The sequence below is a fragment of the Ornithodoros turicata genome, unplaced genomic scaffold, assembly GCF_037126465.1.
Source record: "Ornithodoros turicata isolate Travis unplaced genomic scaffold, ASM3712646v1 Chromosome45, whole genome shotgun sequence".
In the NCBI taxonomy this organism is placed as follows: domain Eukaryota; kingdom Metazoa; phylum Arthropoda; class Arachnida; order Ixodida; family Argasidae; genus Ornithodoros; species Ornithodoros turicata.
Window position 1 is genome coordinate 16,752 of NW_026999376.1, and position 13,529 is coordinate 30,280.

At 43.5% G+C, this 13,529-nt stretch overlaps 1 long non-coding RNA gene across 1 annotated transcript; it reads left to right on the forward strand.

Annotated features, from left to right (window-relative positions):
- The first annotated feature begins 11,900 nt into the window (after positions 1–11,900).
- On the forward strand, positions 11,901–13,151 carry LOC135374149 (uncharacterized). The gene is made up of 3 exons (XR_010416780.1): positions 11,901–12,094; positions 12,569–12,659; positions 13,082–13,151. It is a non-coding gene; the product is annotated as an uncharacterized LOC135374149 (long non-coding RNA).
- The last annotated feature ends 378 nt before the right edge of the window (positions 13,152–13,529 follow it).

The window sequence follows — 13,529 nt, forward strand, 5'->3', positions numbered from 1 at the left end:
CTGCTACGCTGCATGCAATTTGTTTTTCAACTTTCGTCTTGCTCTAAGATATGGTTGCATCAGTCAAGCATGCAGCCCTTATGATCGTTCATGCTCGTAAAAGTACTGTGAATATTTGTTATTACTCTGTGAATGCGAAATACAGTAAACTGGACATGCCTATCATATATGCTGGTCCGTGATTGGAATTCTGGGGGAGGATCAGGCATTTCCTTCATTTCTCTATGATCATTCGGGAAGTGCGAATAATAGGTAACTTTAAAAATCTGACTTGCTTCCTCCTGTCCCACGACCATAGTCCTGACCATGATGGCTGCTACTGCTGGAAACGTTTTATTCTTTTTGTCCTCTTGCAAACTACAAGTGGGCATAAGTGCGACTTTCAGTAACGGTGTTTCGTAGGGGTGATGTGAATTTTTGCATCTGATATCATCAAAAATGGCAGAGTGGGCCTGTTGGTACATGACTGAATTAAAAACTGGAGCACGAAACACTGACAAGAACACACAGACGACACTTGCTCCACTATCAACAGATTTTTTAATGTCAGCAATCCTTAAATAGGAGTGCCGAGGGGAAAGGGGGAAAATCAAACAAGTCACTTTTCATGCCTACATCTGCCTTCTAGATGCTTAAATCTTCACGTGTCAGTGCCACTGACGGTTCGCTGACACAATTACATTTGCCCATCTCTCGATTAAAAAGGCTTCAAACAATTCCTTTCAGTGTGGTTGCACACCCGATTTTACAAAACCACAGATAAAGGGTAGGTTCAAAACAAAAACTGAAAGGGAATTGTTTGAAGCCGTTTTAATCGAGAGATTGGGCAAACGTAATTGTGTCAGCGAACCGTCAGTGGCACTGACACGTGAAGAATTTAAGCATCTAGAAGGCAGATGTAGGCATGAAAAGTGACTTGTTTGGGTTTTCCCCTTTCCCCTCGGCAACTCTTATTTAAGAATTGCTGCCATTAAAAAATCTGTTGATAGTGGAGCAAGTGTCGTCGGTGTGTTAGTGTCCGTGTTTCGTGCTCCGGTTTTAATTCAGTCATGCATCTGAACTCTGTCTGCTCATGTGCCTAAAATGTCCTCACCCTTGTAGCACAAAAGTGTAGTTTTCAAGTGTGTTCAAGTTGTGTGTATCTGAGGATCAAGGAAAAAGGACCTGGATTATTTGACGAAACTTTTCCTCGGTGTGACATAGCTGAGTCTGAAAGCTCACTGTATCTTTTCTAAAAAAGGGACCGGTGAATCTGTCAGCACCGGCTCCGAATGGTGGGCACCAACCTGCCGGAGGAGGACGAAGGGGAGTTGTACAGCTACCGAGTACTCCACCGTCCACAGCAGGAGACCACGTAAGAAAACTTCATTCAAAAACTTTCTTTGCGTCCACAGCTAGAACCTAACTGTTTCTTCAACTGTGATCTGCAATGCCTTTCCACAGAGCTGGTGCAGGAATTACAACCTCCACTTTGAAAGTGGGTCACCATATTTTTTCCATAGCAAGTGCTTTTTGCCCAGCTGACTCATTTGGATCATTATAAGAAATGGGACACAGCCACCAGTATTTGAATGGAGTGTTCTTCTGTGTCCAGAAGAATGACAGTCTGTTCGGAATTGCAGCTGCTTTCATCCTTCAGCATTTCCCTCTATATTTCATGCCAGTTTGCTGGATTCTCTGTCATTCGTCATTTTCACTAAGCTCACTCTAAAAACAAAATTGCATTTTGCCAATCGGTATTTCTTATAAAGCGATTAATTTATGAATTGATTAATTTCAGCTGATTAATCGTCTGGTAGGTACAAAAGCTGTCCAACAGCATAACCTACATGCACAAATGGCATCTTCCCTGCTTTGCACTTTTTATATAATAAATCGAAGGATAAAGGAAAACCCTGTATGTAGCACATCCAAGGTAACTGTCCACCAGGCTTTAAAAAAATGAAGCTATATGTATGGATGAAACAAACTGCATTTTACCGAAGCTGATTGCAGTATTTTATTTTGTGCTAGTTAGTTAATGAAGGTGGATGATGTCTTTGCTCAAGCACTCATGGTGCCAATCTAAGAGTGACGCACATCGGACATCCGAGAAGGCAGCCATGCAGTGCTGTTTTATAGTCTCGCCTTTTTTTTTTTTTTTTCTAGGATTATTTAAGGGGCATCATGTTCAGGGCGCTTTGTTGAAAAATATCTCGGATTACTCTGGGACCTGTACATTGACGCTTTGGCTCCCAAACCACTACGTAATTAAGAGTTATCTAATTTTAATTTGCTAATTGGCATAAAATAAATGCCGACTATGGGCTCTGGCACCTTTTAACACGGCTACCTCTTATGCAGCTTTTTTCAACAGTTCGTAATGGTTTACGTGAGACACCCTGCATGTACTTCTCCCAGCTAAAGCGGATTAAAGGGCAATAAACAAGTATGCAGGTGCACTTTTTCCTAATGCAGTGTGATTCGTTTCCTACAGTGACGCTTAGCACAAAATTTTGTTGCAAAAAAGTAAATAATGGCTCTGGACTGACTGAATGTTGACTGCACTCTTTCGTGCTCATGCCCAGCCTTGCGAAGCCATAGCGGCAATAGGCACACGTCATTTTGACGTCGCGCACCGTCAACCAAAAGGTGAGACGACTGTACATTGATTTTCGTTGTAATAACGGAAAGCGAGGTCAATTCTAAACATATTTCCGCTTGTCAATCCCAACATAGCCAGATCAAAAAGTACCAAAAGCCTGCAATATTCCATTTCATGTGCGCACTGTGCTTTCAGCACTGTATTGGTCCTTGAGGTCACAGTGATGTTTCCACAACCGGTTCTCCTGCACACCGCTGCTTGTGCAACAAGGCTGTCATTTGCTACGAGTCCGAAATTTCCCCATCCCCACTGGTATGCAGTTTTGCTACAGGTGTGAGATGTGTGACGTAGGTGCTGTCAGAGTAGGAAGGAGAGACTCGCACGGACTATGCTCTTTGAATGGCATTGTTTTGTGGTAAAGACACTCTAGAGGTAAATTATCTTCATAATAGACAATTTCAGAAATTGCGTGGATGGCCCGACAGGGAGCGCCGTGTCGCGAATGCCCCATTGCATCTTGGGATTTAGTTTTCATGAGTCAGACAGAAGAAGAAGAGCGCAAACAGTTTCGGTTTTCCCTTCTTCCTTCGAGCAACAGGCAGGCAAGCACGAATGCAAACCATTTCCCATGACGCATTGCGCGATGCGCATGACTTGGGCGACAGAGGGCCCCGTGCGGAGCACAAGAGCAATATCTGAATCGCCTATTGGATATCGCCACATTTTCTCATAGAGTATAATAATTGAAGAATATTCGTGAAGCTGTTTAGTGCTCCTTTAAGGGCACTTCTGCATTGTTCTTTCGCTTAGTTTGAGAGTTCTCTTTTGCAATATAGTGAGGTTTCACGTGAGCCCCATCCAGATACAGTTGGTGAAGAGTTGCACAGTTGGTGAAGAGTTGTTCTGGTGCTTTTACGTTTTGATATCTGATTTACTAGTTGGGGACCAACATTATTTCGTTATTGCAGATGGTGCTAGAGGAAGGTGTATTGGTCCCAAAGGACAAGTTTGAATGGGTCATGGGGGCTTCTGGTGATTCAAGATTCTGCCGCGAAATGGCCCGCCTCCTTTGACTACCGAGCAACTACAAAACAGAAGTGTAACCGGAGAGGCGTGCAGGAGACTTTTGAAAGAAGGAGCTACCGCCAGGAAAGCTCTTACACCTGTCAAAATGAGAGCAATGGCAGGTGAGGCAACATTTCTACCGGCACTAGACACCTGTCACACAGCACTAGATTTACATTCATGACCGTTCATGATCAAACTGAAAATCAAGTGATGCTTTCGCATATAAGGTGGAACACATATCACATTCTCACCTAACGATAGAAAAACAGCGCCTGATGTGAACAGCAACTGACGTTAAGAGCAAATGCGCTTAGATTACGTTTTAATACTTTTCGTCGTTGAAGCGCCATCTCATTGGCTGACTCAAGCTAATATTTAGCATAGTCTCCTTCCGATTTTTCGGACTCCGCGGGGATCGCGCAAAAGTCCGAATAATCGAGCAGTACGAAAAAACGAATTTCGCTTCAAAATAAACTTTACTAAGCCCTAGTAAGATGGACAAATTTGTCGATGCTTTCCTAACGCACTTCCACTCTGCCTGATAACATCAGCTTCTATTTCGGCAGTGTACATTGTCAGAGGCACTGCCGTCATGAAGTCCGCACGTCTGCTTCACCTAACGCATGCGTGCATTACGTGAAGCTCTGTTTACAGCGCTGTCGCGTGATTGCTGGCGGCCAGCACGTGCTGAGCCGTTGGCCAAAACCGAAGACTCAAAAGCGTTATGACAGACCTCTTCTACTCAGAGGAATGGAAAATGAACAGTCATCACTGCATATTTTTTGCCTCAATATTTTAGTTGGTTATGTCTTTTGATACGAATTTCAGATGGTACCAATGTTTTTCAGTCACCCCAAGAGAGAAATTCGCTGGTTGGGCAAACAGAGTCCGAAATATCCAGCGACGGAGTTGCACGGCATCCGAAATTTTTGACGTTTTTATACATCAACTCTATGGGACCCGCGGCGGTTCCGTGAACGAGTCCGAATACAGTCGCTGACCATTAATTCGGACTTCTAATGGTCACAGGATTTGTCCGAATAAGTAGTTAATCATAAAAATCCACTCTCACACTGGCGTTTATTACAAAAAATTTACATGGGACGGAAGAATGTGTCGGTACGCGTCTGCCTAGCGGCGCGCGCACGAGACAGAACATCACGCTGCATTTCTGATAATGTCACATCTGTCGGAATAAACTCGTCCGAGCGTATCGATGGCCGCGAGGATCTGCGCAGTTGACGGAGGTTCGCCGACGTCTAAACGTCTAAACAGCAATGTCGATCACATGAACGCGAACTTCGCACGGGCGCACGCTTCTCCTCCCCTCAGGCGGCGCTCGAGGGAGCTACTGGAGGGGCAGCCCGGCGGCGAGAGGGAGTCGGAAGCTCGAGGTTCCGATTTTGAATTTAGGAGCGTGGATTTTCACAAAAAGTAGGAAAAGTCTGCCAAAGTCCGTCTGAATTATCGAGCCGTGGCCCTGAAAACGGTCCGAATTATTGGAAGCTGAAATGCATTGGTTCTATGGGGGCTATTGATTGAGTCCAGGATTTTGTCTGAACTATTGCAAAGTCTGAATAATTAGGGTCCAAATTAACGGTGGGCGACTGTAATCGAGCATGTCCGAAAAGTCGGTTGGCAACTGTATTACTATGTCATTGTCAATGTGGTGCAAAAGTTGTTTAAAAAATTATATCACGCGGACACCAAAATGAGCCGTGTTCTTTAGCTCTCACTAAGTCACCAGGTTTATTCACTTTCCATGTGCGCTTTGGTAAGCTAGATGTATTTTGTGACATCCATGTTCAAGCACGCAAGTACTATGCATACGTACTCCCCAGGAAACAGATACATTTTTATCAGCAAAATCTAGGAGGGTCAAACTACACCTCTCGCTGGTTTTGACTAGAATGGCCAACAAGCTCATTTTGCTTAAAACTGGCTGTGGTCTGCACTCTTAATAATAATATTGTGCATACAAAGGACAATCTCTCCAGTCAAGTGTTCTTTTGAATACCGATGTTTTCTCTTTCGCAGGTGCCTACCACGAATATATAAAACGTCATGGTGACCCTTCGCACAGTTCCGAACAAAGACTCGGACAAATGAAGAAATATCTACGGAACCTGCTGTCCGATATCACCAGAAATGCCAAGTAACGCTACGAACAATGAAAAGCGGGAGCACCCGTGCATTACTTTTCATATACTGGCTGTTTCATGAAGGTCCACTTACTGAATAATTTGCAAACAGGTGGTGCCATCAAAGACTTTATTTTTGGTAAAGATCCTTGGAACATTAGCCATAGGCTGAGTAGGGAGCAGCTCAGTCACATACCTTTAGTAATTAAATAAACATCCTAACTTTTAATTATTACTTCGCATGCTTAGAGGACCTGTGTTTTATGTATCGGGACCTTTTGTGAAAATATCCAGATGGAAAAAAAACTTGTTGACACTGCACCTTTTCAATGAATTAATTTGTTACGATTTACATATTTCTTGTGCGGAGCAATGCATGGATGCGCTCTCTGAGTCAGCTATGCTGCTGTCAACTTTGTCTTCATCCATCTGGATTGCTCACTGGCGCAGCGGGAGATTAGGAAAACCGCATCAGGTGCTTTGGTATTCCTCCTCAATGAAACTGGTGAACAGTACTGGCAGCACTCGTTCCATAGAGAAGCAATACCAAGGCGTCTGTTGCGGTCTTGCGCCTGTTCCTTATCCTCTGTCACCCCAATGTGCCATCCTAGCGGATGAACACGAAAGCGCCAGCCAGGCAGCTGATACAAAATGGACATTAATGCACTGCTCCATGAAAGAAATATGTAAACCAAAACATTCTAATTACTAGAAAATGTGTCTACGTGTTTTTCTTGCAGTATGTTTTCCTCAAGGTCCCGATACATAAGACAGTAGTTAAGAAAGTATGCAAAGTAACATTTACATGTCTGGATATTTATCTAATTAATGACTGTATGCAACTGACCTACTTGCTACTGGGATATGGCTGATACCCCAAGAGCCTGTACCAAAAAGAGTTCTTCAGTATTTCGCCACCTGTTTACAAATGATTCAGCTGAGGGACTGTTCTGAAACACGTGGCATAATAAATCATTTATTTCCCACCATAACTGGGGGAGCCATGAGGCAACGAGCGAAACTCAAAGTACAAAGAAAAAGCATTTAGTCAAAGGCAAGCCATGTAACCATATAACCACAAAATAAACTATGCAAACTCGTACATGTGTGCTCACCATCTCCACTCAACAATGCACAAACAATGCATGTGGACTAATGTATCATCCACTGACGCAGTATAACATATTACTGATGTCGTGATACCAGTCAGTAGCTGGTATTACAGGTACACTGGTGTAGCTGGTATCCGGAGGCTATACCAGGATGCTAATCAGACGTGCTGACATGAGTGGTACCAGACGGTTGAGCTGGTACTACAGGTATGCTGGTGTTGCTGGTTTGTGGAGGCTATACCAGGACGGTAATCCGTCTGGTATAAAGGCATACCAGCATTTTTTGACAGGGTGTCGGGGAGCTGCTGTACTTGAGCACAACTACGCGACCGGACATTGCTTGTGCCATCGGAATTCTTTGTCGTCGCGTGAGTAAGCCACGCCAGCTAGACTGGAATGCCGTGAAAAAGCTATTACGTTACTTGAAGTACACCAGAAGATTAAAGCTGAAGCTCTCCGCTCAGCCAGGTATGCTACGTGGATGCGGATTGGGCAGGAGATGTGTCCTGCGACTAGCGGGTACTTCGTCCAGCTGGGAGGAAGTCCCGTCTCCTGGTCCACGAGGAAACAGATGTCTGTAGCATTGTCATCTACAGAGGCTGAATATGTCGCAGCGGCACACGCGTCACAAGAAGTTTTGTGGCTGCGACAGCTCATACAAGTTTTTGATTATGACCAACATCAGCCGACCTGCCTTTACGAGGACAACCAAGGCTGCATCAAACTTGCACTTCGCGAGGGACACAGCGCGCGAACAAAACACATTGACGTGCGACATCACCATCTCAGAGATTTGGTCCAACGCGGAGTCATACACCTGCAATACTGCGAAACAGCCAGGATGGTCGCCGACGCATTAACCAAACCCATCCCGCGACTACTGCTTCTGAGGGAGCACATGGGTCTCTTTGAGCATTAGTTGTCGAGGGGGGGGTGTTAGAAGAGGGCGACAACAGCCTTGTGGCGCATGAGCACTGTTTCTCGCGCACTCATTCTACCTTCGCTGTTCGCTCCCACATTAAACCTGTTGTTTCGCACTGCCGCACTGCGCTCTTACTTCTTCAGTTTTAATCTTTATCTTTAATTATTAATTTACCATTTCAGCTTTGTCATTAAACTTTCGATTATTTTACAAACGCGAGTCGTTTTAGGAGCGGCCAGCGCTAACATTTTTTTTTCTCTACGAAGCGCAGTTGACAACTCTTAGTCGTTGTAATCTTTTGCTAGGTACGTAGCGTCTTTCACCTACTTCGCCACTTCCCTGAGCACGAGCGACTTGGCCGGCGATCCATTCCTCAACTTCGCTGTTGCTGGGGCCGTGGAGTTTCCTGCCTACGCATTCTCCATTCTTGCAGTTCAGAAAACTGGTCGTAGGAAAAGTCAATCATTATCCATGATCCTAGCTGGCGCTGCGTGCGGCCTCTCAATTCCTTTCACAGGGGGTGAGTATTCTTTATTCTGACTTCTTTTGTATGTTGTACACGCTGAATAACTAGCCATGCTCCCTGACGAACATCTATTTTCTATGACGAAAACTCCGAGACCTAGGGAGCAAAAAGGGACACACACGTACAAGAGTCGCTTTTGTTCCTTCAGTCCCTTGGTTTTCATCATGGATATATGCCACCAGCTCGCTTGCTTTTGTTCTATTTTATCATATTATACACACATGTATACGCGGTGTTTTCTTTTATTTGCAACAAATTTTCATAAAAAGGGGAGTTGCCTTAGGGCGGTTTTACATTTGTCATTGGATTACTCGACGGGGCTGCTACTAGGAAACCAATTTCTTGCTTAATTAGTGTACTAATTAACAGATATATTTTAATCAACTTTTTAATTATGGACTTTAAGGAGTAAATTGCAATTGCAATATTAAAGCCTGATCAGCACATGATCCTCTCGAACCACTAATGAAGCACTAAAGTAATCTCAGCGCGTGCTATAGACCGAAGTATTTCACCTCGGCCGTCCGCTAGAAACATAAAGTGATAACACAATTTGTTGCAGATAAAGGGAAACACCCTGTATAATCATGACGTCCTGACGAAGACAGCGCCACTGTCGAAACGTCGACCCTTTTTCATTTAACTTTTAATATCTCCCTATTACCTAAACAAGTGTTCCTAACGTCCCTAAAATATGTTGTCCGAGTCTTTTTCCTCCGCAATTATATATATATATATATAAATAAAATAATAAGACGTGGACGACAGATTACAGGAAAGTTAACAAAAAATAGTTTATTTAGTGGGTAATCTAACACACAGATTATAATACACTATGAAACGTTTAAAAGAACGGTCGACGTTTCGACAGTGGCACTGTCTTCGTCAGGACTAAAGTGTTGGGAATGTAGCACATGGCTTAAGTAGGTTCTTCAAGTGACGTCACGGTTGGAAAAGGTGCGCCACGTGGCGGTCGTCAGCTTCAGGAATTTTCTCCGAGGAGTGAGGTCATCATCCGTGGATCGTTGTCCGGGTTATCGGGAAATTCCAGGGCAGGGTGGGTGCTGCTTAGAAAGGGAACTGAAAGGGAAGAAAGGCGAAGTGGGGTATCGATGTCTAGGTGATAAGGCTTCTTATTGTGGATATTGCATCAGGATCTCCGTTAATTGTTGATTTTAACTTGAAAATGAGGTAAGACTCGCGTTGTTCCCTGCCGAAACGAAAGTTTGATTGAAAAATAAAAAGGGCGACGTCATTCTTGTTACGTATTCTCTTACGTGTTCTCTTGTTACGTATTGCCATGCTCGTTTTAGTGCGAAATGTATTTGTTAAACAAACATACGACAGAACAAGCACCGTACATAGTGCGAAACTATATGGCATTGCACTGATAAAGGTCCCAGAAAAACGTTTTTGTGTGTGTGTGTTATAAGGGGAAGATTATGTGGGAAGATCACGTGACCTCAATATGGCGGCGCCCAGAGATTTATCGAGAAAACGGTCTATACATAAAAGCTTTTGACCTATTTTTAACCCACTTCTGGAGACCACGTGTGTATCGATCACTTGACCGCCTAAACCGATCCCCTTTAGTACTGTACAATGTATTCCTCCTTTTTCGTCCAATTGCTTAGCCTTGACCTTCCTTTTCCCTCCTCTGCTGCGGGACAACTCCTCATCTTGGTAACATCTCATTACGGCCCGAGTCTCATTACGGCCGAAGTCTCATTACGGCCGAAAGTCTCATTACGGCCGAAAATCCTTTAATCCCCAAGTGTCTCGTTACGGCCAAAGTCTCAATACGGCCGAAGGTAGTCTCATTACGGCCGAAGATGTCTCATAACGGCCAAAAAGAAAAAAGAAGCATCCACCATACTAGCTCTGTATATACTGTGTTTTATGCTTCCCAAAATGTGTCCGAGGCGGTGTGCCCCCACGGCTTGTGTCACACACAATGGTTCATGCACACAATATTGCGACAGTGTTTCATGCATCCCTCGTGAAAAATGTTTTTATTGTCATATGTGTCACACGATATTTGTATGTGTTACGCCATTTTCTCTCAGTATTCAAGCAACATCCTACTCGTTGGTTCTGTGAGCAAACTGTATGTGTGTGTGTTCTGAAAAGTACTCCACAAGGGAGCCCACTGGGAGCTCCAGGAGTCACATGACCTATGACCATGATCTTCTCCCCCACTAGCTGCCTTCTACAATTTACGTCCACCTGAAATTTACAAAAAAGTACATAAGCCACTGAACAAAATGACATATGCTCTTGTTTGGTGATGACTATAAGACATATGCTGTCAAGCAGACTTTTTTTTTCATATATTCGAAACATATTCAAGAATTATGGACAACAATGACAATTACGTCATAATAATGCAGCTGCATAGCCAGGAAACTATTTCAGGAGGTGTTTTATGAGGCTTGACATGGGGTGGAGGAGTCCCCCTCGTCAGTGCTTTATCCAGACCCCCCCCCTAACTTTTTTGCCTGTGCACCCCCTACAGGGGGTGCCCTTGCGATTTCAGCTTCAGATATGTCTGTAATGATATGTTAAGCTGTAATGACGTAACTATTCCAAAAATTTTTTCCAACACCCTTCTCGTGCTTGGGATTCTGGATAAACCACTACCCCTTGTTCATTTTCGTGGGGCACTACATTAGAGCTTATGCCATTGCACTGATGTCACAATGTTAAAAGTGTGTGTCACTCTGGGCATTCGGAATTCTTCTAAGCTACAATATGTAAATTCAGAATATCCGAAGGGTAAACATCAGATGTTACGTGCAGGCTTCATGCTGAAACGCGTGTACGCAAAACACTTCCGCCGTGGTGGGCGACGCCGTTAGTGTAATCATACACGCAAGACAATTGCGGGCACATGGAGTAGTGGCAGCAACCTGAAAACGATACATTTTCTTGTTACATATGAGTAATCAAAAATATACATTCCCACATGTTTCGTTTTGTGGTTTGTAGGAAGCGCTAGTAAGGGAACAGCACTTGGTTCGTCACATGCAAGCCACAATGCGAAAGGTGCTGATATTTCGATTACGCGATCAAAAATTAAAAGTCTACAACCATGCACACTTCCCCATGCAATTACTTCCCCAGCATCGTGAGACATGACACCCATGACATGACACCATGTATTCACGTATAGTGTAATGTGAAATGATATGCAGGAATGAAAAAGATGCCAACATACCTGTAATCCAGTGTCCCATAAGCTTGATTCGATTTTCTGGCAGCTACCAAGAAGAGCAAATGCACGATTCACAAGTTTCGTTTCGCCATTTTCAAGCAATCCCACGTGACCTCCTTTGGATCAGTGAAAAGTGAAAATTACTCGCGTCATGAACATATATGTTCATCTCAGCGCAAATCACGTTTCGCATGCTATAGAAGGAGGGGGGATCAATACTCTTCCTTTCGTGTTTTGATATCTTGTTGTTTTGCTACTCTCACTTCGGAGTTCGGATGGTGTCTAGCAACGTTGGGTACCTCGTTTCTTGTGTGTGTGAGCGAGTGATTGCTGTTTACGATGTGTTCATATATCGCTTTGTAGTGCTGTAATGTGCAAATTAGCGGACTTTATAGCGGCTCTCTATTTTCCGTCGTTGTCTTTCGAGCAGCGCCTGTTGTTCCGGTAAAAATCGAGTTGAATGAATCGCCACAGCCCCAACGTATATCGCGCAGTGTTGACCAAGACCAAGTCAAGCAGGAATTCTGGTGAGTAATGCTTTCGTAGATTGCCTGTCTTAGTAGTGTGCTGTCCACACATAGTTGGATTCTCATAAGAGTAATTTAAATTAATCAAAACAGCTGAAGTGCCTGTAATAGATGTAACTCGGTATCCGTTCGTAGGTTTGCGCCGTTTCTAGTTGGTTGCGCGTTTAGGAACAACAAATTTATTCGAAGACGATAAGATACCGATAATGCATCACCGTACAGCAGCATTTACTCGTATCATTGTGAGCCATATTTCATTTGTTAAAATTTGTCGTCGTATTTCTTCAAAAATAAAAGCGCAAGTCGGCGTACTTGAATTGATCTCCAAGAACTGCTTACGTCGAACGTCTGCAAATGTTGTACTTATGTGCCTTCGCGCACCATAGTAGGCACAAAGCATATCTGATTAGAATAAATACTTCAAGAGGAAGTCATTCAAATACATTGTTATTTATAGCTGGTTTTCCATTCCAGGCATGGTATGTGGCTGCACGAAGGATTCCGGAAAAGAAAAACAACAACATGGCTAATAGGATGTTGCTGCCCAGGGAGTCCTGGCGAAGAGGTGAGCTGTTAAGATCATCATAAGGTTCTGTTGTGAAGTGAGAAATTTTGTAGTAGTGCACGAATGTTAATTCGTGCACTACTTTTATAAAAAAGAAACCAGAAATGGAAAGTTATGCATGCATCATTTCATGAATTGTAATGTATTACTATTTGATATTCACATGTTTCCATTAAGGGAATGAACTACTGAACCTATATTCATATCATGGTCATGCTCTGTGTTTACCGGGAAGTCACATTTTTAAGGCTTGTCATTCTTTTGTCTAAATGAATATTTATGTTAACCTTGTATGAAATAGCAGACACGTATCAACACGTGTGCAGCTTGTGCACATTAAAATGAGCCATGTAGAGACAAATGCTTGTTGTTGTTTTTTTTAATATTCTAGCCTATTCATGGTTGCTCATCGCTTCTTGCAGGTTTACTCATTCCAGAAGCAAGAATTGTATCATTGTAAGGCGAATGGAAATAAACTGACATCGACTGAGATAGGTGCTCTGTCATGGCCAATGACTGTCGGATGGCTCCAAAAGCGTCACAACAAAGCCAATATTCATCTAGCTCTCTACAAGTAGCTAACTCCACATAGTAGCCTGCTTCACAGCCTACACTAGCTTGTGGGAGTACACATTACACAATATGTTGCATTGTGCTGTGGTATGATAACATACCGTTTGTCTCGCAATATGTGTATATAAATATGATAAGGGCCCTAAGGGCACAGTGCATGGCTTATACCCTGCTGAATATATATCCATACCTGGCTGCGACATTGCATATCAATGCAGGTTACAATACACATTTTGACATCTGGCCGTTATGAGACATCTTCGGCCGTAATGAGACTGCCTTCGGCCGTATTGAGAC